Genomic DNA, 8364 nt, shown 5'->3' with positions numbered 1-8364 from the left:
ACCTCGCGACTTGACTGAGTCGCGAGTTCAAGCCGCGAGCTAATTGAGTGGCCAGTCTGGATTTTTGTCCTGTAGTGCTCCAGCTGGCATGACTGTTCAGCTCCCTTGCATGCTCTGCGCGTGTGCTGCTTCTAACAGCTTGCAGCCGTGAGTCACCCGCGAGATCCAGCCGCAAGTCCCTGCTTCACTGCACAGTCTTGAGCATTTCTTCGCATTCTTTCACACACTACCCTTACATGATTCCCACCTAAATACAGGGTTTCTAAGTGCTGTATTACAAGAAAATATGTCACGGAATAAGGCCAACACATGGTTGATTAAATTCAACCTTACATATATATATGAAGGTGAACTAGAAGATGATTATTCACTTCCAACTACAGTGAGAGTAAGGCAAACACAGAGTGAAAGAACCATTCTTCATTGATGGCGACTACCTTTTTTTTTTCTTCTTCTCTCAGCTATTTTCATAGCAAAAGCTCAACAAGGGCAATCCATTGTGAACCCAGGCTCTTTTTTAACACCTACCACTACCACCACCACTAGCTCTTCATGGCCATCACCTTCTAGTCGATATGCCTTTGGATTCTACAAGCAAGGCAATGGCTATGCTGTAGGAGTTTTTTTTGCTGGGATTCCAGAAAAGACTGTAGTCTGGACAGCCAACCGAGACGATCCTCCAGTTCCTGCTGCAGTTACATTGAATTTCACAAGTGATGGACGTTTGGTTCTGCAATCGGCACAAGGCACAACGAAAAGTGTAGTTGTTTATGGTGAAACTGCAAGTTCAGCATCCATGCTTGATACAGGCAACTTTGTTGTCAATAATTCAGATAACCAATCAATATGGGAGAGTTTCTAGAATCCAACAGATACCCTTTTACCAACTCAGCAACACTCTTATGATGATGTGTTGGATTCTAGTGTGTCGGAGTCGAACCAATCAACGGGTAGATTTCGTGCCATTATGCAACAAGATGGATTCATCGCGCTATACCCAATTGGCACCCCATACTATATTGAGTATGGTTATTGGTCTAAGGGTATACAGGGACCCCGATTAAATGCGACTCTAAACCTTGATGTTGATGGTCATCTTTACTTGGCCAATGCCAATAGCATAGTGGCTATATCTGCAGGAGGAAACTCTACAAAAGGTTTACTCTACCGTCTGAGAATGGATGATGATGGATTCTTGCGGCTGTACTCGTACAATACGAATCAGAATGGTGATTGGGATGTTACATGGTCAGCTGATAGCATTGGCAAGTGTGATCCTAAGGGTTTATGTGGCATCAATGCATTTTGTCATATATGATGAACAATATAATTGCACATGTCTTCCTGGATTTGCATTTGTTGATGAGAGCAAAAGGACTTTAGGGTGTGAAAGGAATTTAACTGTAGACAATTACAAAGAAGGGACGTATGAAATGGAAGAAGAGATTAACACTGTATGGGAAAATGATACTTACTCTCTTCCGTTGTTTTCATCAAACATAGAGGATTGCAAAATTGCATGTTTGCAAGACTGTAACTGTGAAGCTGCGCTATTCAAAGACGGGGCATGCAGAAAGCAAAGGCTTCCCATGAGATTTGGGAGAAGGCAGAGTGATTCAAGTGTAGCCCTTATCAAGGTAAGTACATCTACACCCTCTACAAATAGAACTATGACAAATGAAAGGAAGAAAGAGCTTCGTGTGGACATCCTAATTGTCAGTATTACATTAGTTGCTTTTGCATTCATTGTGTTGGCCATTTCTGGATTTGTTATTTACAGATCCCATGTTTCCAAATATGAAAATGTATCTAATATGGGAAAATTTGTTGATGAGGATGTTGGTCCACGATCATTTACTTATGCCGAACTTGAAAAAATGACTGATGGTTTCAAGGAGGAGCTTGGTAGAGGTGCATTTGGGGTAGTTTATAAAGGGATGATAGGGAACGGCCAAAAGATTGTAGCTGTGAAAAGACTAGAGAAATTGTTGGCCGATAGAGAAAGAGAGTTTCAAACCGAGATGAAAGTTATTGGAAAAACACATCATAGAAATTTAATCCGTCTTCTTGGGTATTGTCATGATGGACCAAATAGGCTTTTGGTGTATGAGTATATGTGCAATGGTTCACTTGCGGATATACTCTTCACACCTAAAAAACAACCTTCTTGGGATGAAAGAAGGGGAATTGCTTGCAATATTGCAAGAGGAATTCTTTATCTCTATGATGCCACAAATCATTCATTGTGACATAAAACCTCAAAATATACTCATGGATGAAAACAGGTGTGCAAAACTCTCTGATTTCGGATTGGCAAAGTTGTTGAAGCCAGACCAAAGCCAAACGTCCACTAATATCAGGGGCACAAGGAGATATGTTGCACCAGAATGGCATCGTCGAAATTGTCCCATGACAGTCAAAGTAGACGTCTATAGCTTTGGAATAGTTCTATTGGAGATTATATTTTGCCGAAGGAGTGTGGATAGTAATCTTCCTGAGGAAGAGGTTATTCTTGAAGAATGGGTCTATAGTTGCTATGAGTGTGGTGAGTTAGATAAACTAATCAATGATGAAGAGGTCGACAAGAGACAATTTGAGAGAATGGTTAAAGTGGCAATTTGGTGCATTCTAGAAGAGCCATCACTTCGGCCTTCAATGAAAAAGGTTCTACTAATGTTGGAAGGGACTGCAGACATCCCAATCCCTCCAAATCCCACTTCTGTTATTAGTATGATCTAGGTTATGAGAAAAACAATGAATGTCGAATTTCCTGCGTGCTTCATTTTCATAGTATATGTATGCATGTCTTAAAATGTTGCATTTGACGCTTTCTTTATTTTTATATTTCTTTATCTATCTTCTCTTGTATAATTTAATGTTTGCTGTCAATGTTATGCAGATAATAATGTTTTTTTCAAGCAAAAAATAAATATACTTACAGCAGTTGAAGTGTTTGTAACCATGTTTGGCAATCTTATAAATATAGCTTGTTTCAAACTTTATAAGGCAAAAGATAATTGAAATCTAAAAATTGGTTGTGAGATGTCTTGTATATTGGATTCGGCTCTATTAATTGTTAGCGTTAGTGTACACCACGTCCAAACACATCATTAAGTCCATTCTACTAATGTACTATCTATGTTATTTAACGATTATCCTTACTTTCGTTTTGTTGCTACTCTCTAGCTATTCTATGTATACAAGCTTCCTGTGTACAATATTGTACAATCTAATATAGAGAATTATATTCTCCATTCCAACAGTTTGTATGATACTTCAATGATTAAATTTATCTTTTTTTTTTTTTTTTTTTAACATCAGAATTTTTGGTATGAATGGTGGTTTATTATAACATTATAGCAGGTGGTCTTGAGTTTAAATGGTATCTGGTATCCAAACTTCATCTATTATTTTTAAAAAGTAAAAAATCTCACATTTTGTACTCTCACATTATTGCGTCCATTCAATGGAATGAGTCTTTCACATACTATGGGCCTCACATTTTTGTGAGGTGCACAGCTTGTGGAGATACTTCTCATGTGTCCCTGTCTCTCATAGATTGCATTGTTTTTGAATTGTATAATACCTATTCCCCCCCACTCCCCCCCCCCCCCCCGCGGCAACATTCCCATTTTTACACCGTTTTTTTATTTTTTATTTTATTTTATTTGTGGTTGTGATCTTATAACAAAGTCATTGCATCACAAGTAAAACTGCTCCAATTCTAAATGTTAATGCACATACCATAAAATGAAAAATTAGCAAGTTCTAGATCTTTTGTGAACTGTGTGGAAAAGCAAAATCATATATATGTACATAAATGTTGTGAACTCAAAGTTGCTTGAGTTTTTCCATTATTCATAATCAAAACTTTATATAGATTGACATATCATTTGTATGTTCTTTTACATATATCCAAATAAGAGAGAGTATAGAACACCCCCCCCCCCCCAACACTCCAACCTCATCCTTATTCTCTATTAGGTTCTAAAAGTTTAGAACAATTGACAAATTGTGAACACAAATTTGTCTAGATATAGATCTTATAGTCTATAGGTATTATTAGACAATACTCAAGGTGATTCAAGTCAAGATTCAAAAACATACAAGCTGCAGGAAGAAGATCTCATAATCTTTTTGATTCGATCGATCGAAAGATAGGCTCGATCGATCGAAAGTCATATCTGCAGAATTTTAATTAAGCCCATTAAGGATTAGGGTTTCAAATTTATTTCTCCCAGTATATAAAGGAAACCTTAAGCACGTTTTTATAAGGCTTTTTAGAGAGAGAAGAGAGTGCCTCTTTTGCATTTTAGGGTTTTGTTCCTAAAAAACTCTCTCATATCTTCTACCGGTGTTATTACTTGATGAATCTCAAGATTCGGAATTCTAGAAGCTGCTGCCTTCTCTAGTCATCAAAGGTGCTAATGATCTAAATCTTCAAGGGTAGTCCTGGAGTCACAAACAGGAGAGTTTGTGTTGCTAAACCTTTGAGTGGGATTTCAAAGTCACAAACGTGGGTGTTTGTGTTTTGCAAAGCCAAAGAAAGAAGGAGTTCGTGGTCTCAGAGCTTGCACATGGTCGTGTCAATAAGTTTCTACTGGTGGATAGCAATAGGATGTTAGTGGTTTAAGTCGCTATTGTAAAATTTCGATTCTTTCTAGTGGATTTGCTTTTTACCTTGAGGATAACTAGGTTAAATCCTCCCCAAGTTTTTTACCGGTTTGGTTTTCCTGGGTTATCATATCATTGTATTCTTTATTTTCTGCACTTTACAATGATATAATATATGTGTGTTAACCTAGATATAATTAATTTGACTAAGTAATCACTATGCTAATGTACTAGATTAATCTGGTTGTATTTTAAGGGGTTTAAAACCGTACACTCTCTACTCTCTTTTTTCCTTCCATCCAAACCAAAAGTCTATATGTGGTAGAAGAACTTACAAAAAAAAGTCCTATAGCCACATTTTTTTTTAGCCGCATTTTCAGCCCGAAACCCGTAACTATAGGTCTAAGGGCTCTATAGTTGCGTTTTACAAATACGACTATAGGCCAGGACCAATGGCCGCGTTTTTGAAACGTGGCTATAAGGGATAGCTATAGCCACATTTTAAAAACGCGACTATAACCCTTTTGTTTTTTTTTTTTCCTAGCCAGATGGCTTGGTCTTGCTCCTTTGTTATTCAGTAGCCTTTTACTTGCTAATTACTAAGTATTATAAGCTAAAAACATCATCACATAATAACATGATTCTTGGCTACATTTAACAAAGAAAACTAATGTGAAAAATTGAATGCATAAATGCTATTTCACAAATATGACTTATTATTGTCATATATATGGTATCTTATTATTACTCCATAAGTATTAACAGAGATAATGACTGATGAGGATAAAATTAGTTAGACAAGAGTGACGGGCCAAGCTTGACAAAGATGACGAGATGAAACTGTACCGTCAGCATTTCTTCAAGACTGACGGAGGAATGAAGGAAGAGCACACATGAATCCGGGCATCCTGAAGCTGATGGAAGTAAAATTAGACAGACGGGAGTAAACTTGGGCAGACGGGGTTAACCTAAACTGAAGGCGTCAGTCTACGGATTGATTGATCTGTACGTTTACGTATATAAGTAAAATAACTTGCTCCCCACGTTTCAAGGAACCTAAAGACTCCTATATGGAAAGAATCCCGTAAAATACGCCCAAGGAGACTCCTATAAGGAAAAGACTTCTACTCCAAGGAAGAGAGGTCAACCATCTACTACTATAAAAACCCAAGCACCCTCACAAACCAAGGTACGCATAATTTACCCTCTCTAGCACTCTAGAGCAGTGAGAATAGTACTAACTTGACCTTCGGAGGGTATTTGGCCGGTACCACACCGGTACTCTCTGCTAGGTTGTTCCCTTTTGTTGTGTAGGTGCCATTGGCGATCGTACGAGGAACGTGTGACTCACTGGTGGTGTTATTTCCGGCATCATCAGTTGGCGCCGTCTGTGGGGAACGTTGTAGCACATCCTCGCTCCCTACACACAAGAGTTACATGGTACTCACTCGCTCAATGGCGACCATCAACGACGTTCAAGAAGAAGAAACCCCTATGACTGCTCTTAAGCGACAGGTCAGGACGCTCGCCACAGCCGTGGAGCGCCTCACCAAACAAAACCATGACCTAGAAGAGCAGCTGCGCCAGAAAAATGCGGCGGTCAATAACCAAGGAGCGGATCAAGAAGGAACCAGTGCTGAAAGGAGGAATCACGAAGGACCACAGGAGAGCAACGCCTCGAGCAGACCAGTGCGACAGGACACTAGCATCCCTTCCCTGACATATACGGCTCCACCACCCGTCATCGCAGAGATGCAGGCGATTAAAGAACAGATGGAAGTGATGATGAACGTTCTCAAGGGGCGAGTATCCAGTGATCTTGATGACCTTGTCAACCGGACTGACTCGCCATTTACGACAACCGTCAACTTCTTCCCCCTACCGAGTAAGTTTCGCATGCCAAATATGGATAGTTACGATGGAGTCAAGGACCCTCTAGATCACCTAGAGACCTTCAAGACCCTGATGCACCTTCAGGGAGTGGCAAACGCAATTATGTGCAGGGCCTTTCCTACAACCCTAAAGGGCGCAGCACGAATTTGGTTCAGCCGGCTAGCACCCAACTCCATCAGCACCTTCAAGGAGCTAAGCGCTCAATTCACTACGCATTTTATTGGGGGACATCGGTATAAGAAGTCCACGGCTTGTTTAATGAATATCAAGCAGCGAGAGGAGGAGACGTTAAGAGCCTACATATCACGCTTCAACAAGGAAGCGCTCTCGATTGACGAAACCAACGACAAGATACTAGTAGCAGCATTCACAAATGGGCTCAAGGGAGGCAAGTTTTTGTTCTCCCTATACAAAAACGACCCAAAGACCATGTCGGAGGTACTTTATAGGGCCACCAAGTACATGAACGCTGAAGACGCGCTATTAGCCCGAAAAGACAGACCCAAGAAAAGAGGGAGACAAGAAGAACCCCGACAGGACCAGGGACGGAAGAAAGGCAGGAACGTCAGCATCCTTGCCGTCAGTTCGATGGTCTTCAACATCCACAATCACGGCAGGAGAATCAGAAGCAACAGGATTGGCAGCAGGCTGGGCTAGGACCACACTGTCGTCGCGCCTCAGAGTAGGCTGACGGAAACTGTTGTCTCCGTCATCCATGGTGATCCCGGATAAATCCAACTCCGGGTAGGCCGACGCGACTTGCTGAAGGCAATCTTCAAACCCGGTGCCATAATATTCACCACACGAGTTAAAGAAGGACTGCGACACTTTGAAATATCTAATCGCGTCAGCCCCCGCCGTCTGCAGCTTTTCGCCTAGAGCCGTCACCTCTTCCTGGAGTTTATCATTCTGACTACTGACCTCCGTCAGCTTCTCCTTAACTTCCTGCAGCTCCTTGTTGAGGGTACGGACGGCATCCTTGTACTGAGCTTGCTGGTTCATCAAGTTGGTATTATGATTGCGAACTCAAGTGACGACCCCCTCCTTCGCCGCACAACGATCTTGAAGGGCCTTGACACGCACCAAGGCCTAAGAAAACATATCCGTCAGTTGAAAAGTATACCAAAGCAAAGCAAAGCTTCCCCAAACAAAATTTTAGTAAACATACCCTGGTGAGGTCAAAAAGGGCTGACGCCCCTAGTTCCTCCGTCCCCACCTAGTCACAAGGTTCAATATCCGTCGGTTTGATCAGGGACCCAACCTCCCCGACGGCATAATCCTTGTGAGTCAGGAGACGGCAGGGGCCCTCACTGACGGGACCGGTGGAGGTCATCACCCCCTTGCCCGCGTCATGAATAGGCTTAGGAAGGGACTTCTCCTTCAGTGGTTCGTCCCTAGGAGTGACGGCAGCTTTCTTTGAGGGACGGTTGTCATCACCGTCAGGCTTCCTCTTCGTCACCTTAGCGACGACCTTTGGAGTTGACGAGGCCTCCCCTACTGCCTCCTTACTTTTTCTCTCCTCCTTCTGACGGGCTGCGGCAGCCCTTATCCTTTGCTTCGCAGAGTCCATTTCTACAACACAAAGAACACCGTTGGGGCAGGTAACGGAGGAATAAAACTGACGGGATAAATAAAAGCTTACTCACGTTGGCGTGCAAACTCTTCTAACCTTCGAGCTTCCGCTGACGGATCTGGACCCCCACAATATAAGTGAAGGGTGTCAAGGGTGATCAAATCCCTGCACTTACGTTCTTCCAAAGGAATTTCCAGAATCCGTTGGATGAACTCCTCCTGCTCGTCGGTTATGCACGGACGGGTATAAGCTGAAAGAAATAAAGTGTTGTTAGCATCGCCTCA

General features: G+C 41.8%; 1 pseudogene; it reads left to right on the top strand.

Annotated features, from left to right (window-relative positions):
- Positions 1 to 445: 445 nt before the first annotated feature.
- On the top strand, positions 446 to 2739 carry LOC115964902 (annotated as a pseudogene).
- The last annotated feature ends 5625 nt before the right edge of the window (positions 2740 to 8364 follow it).

This window comes from Quercus lobata, chromosome 10 (assembly GCF_001633185.2).
Source record: "Quercus lobata isolate SW786 chromosome 10, ValleyOak3.0 Primary Assembly, whole genome shotgun sequence".
Taxonomy (NCBI): Eukaryota; Viridiplantae; Streptophyta; class Magnoliopsida; order Fagales; family Fagaceae; genus Quercus; species Quercus lobata.
This window is presented reverse-complemented; position numbering and strand designations above follow the sequence as displayed.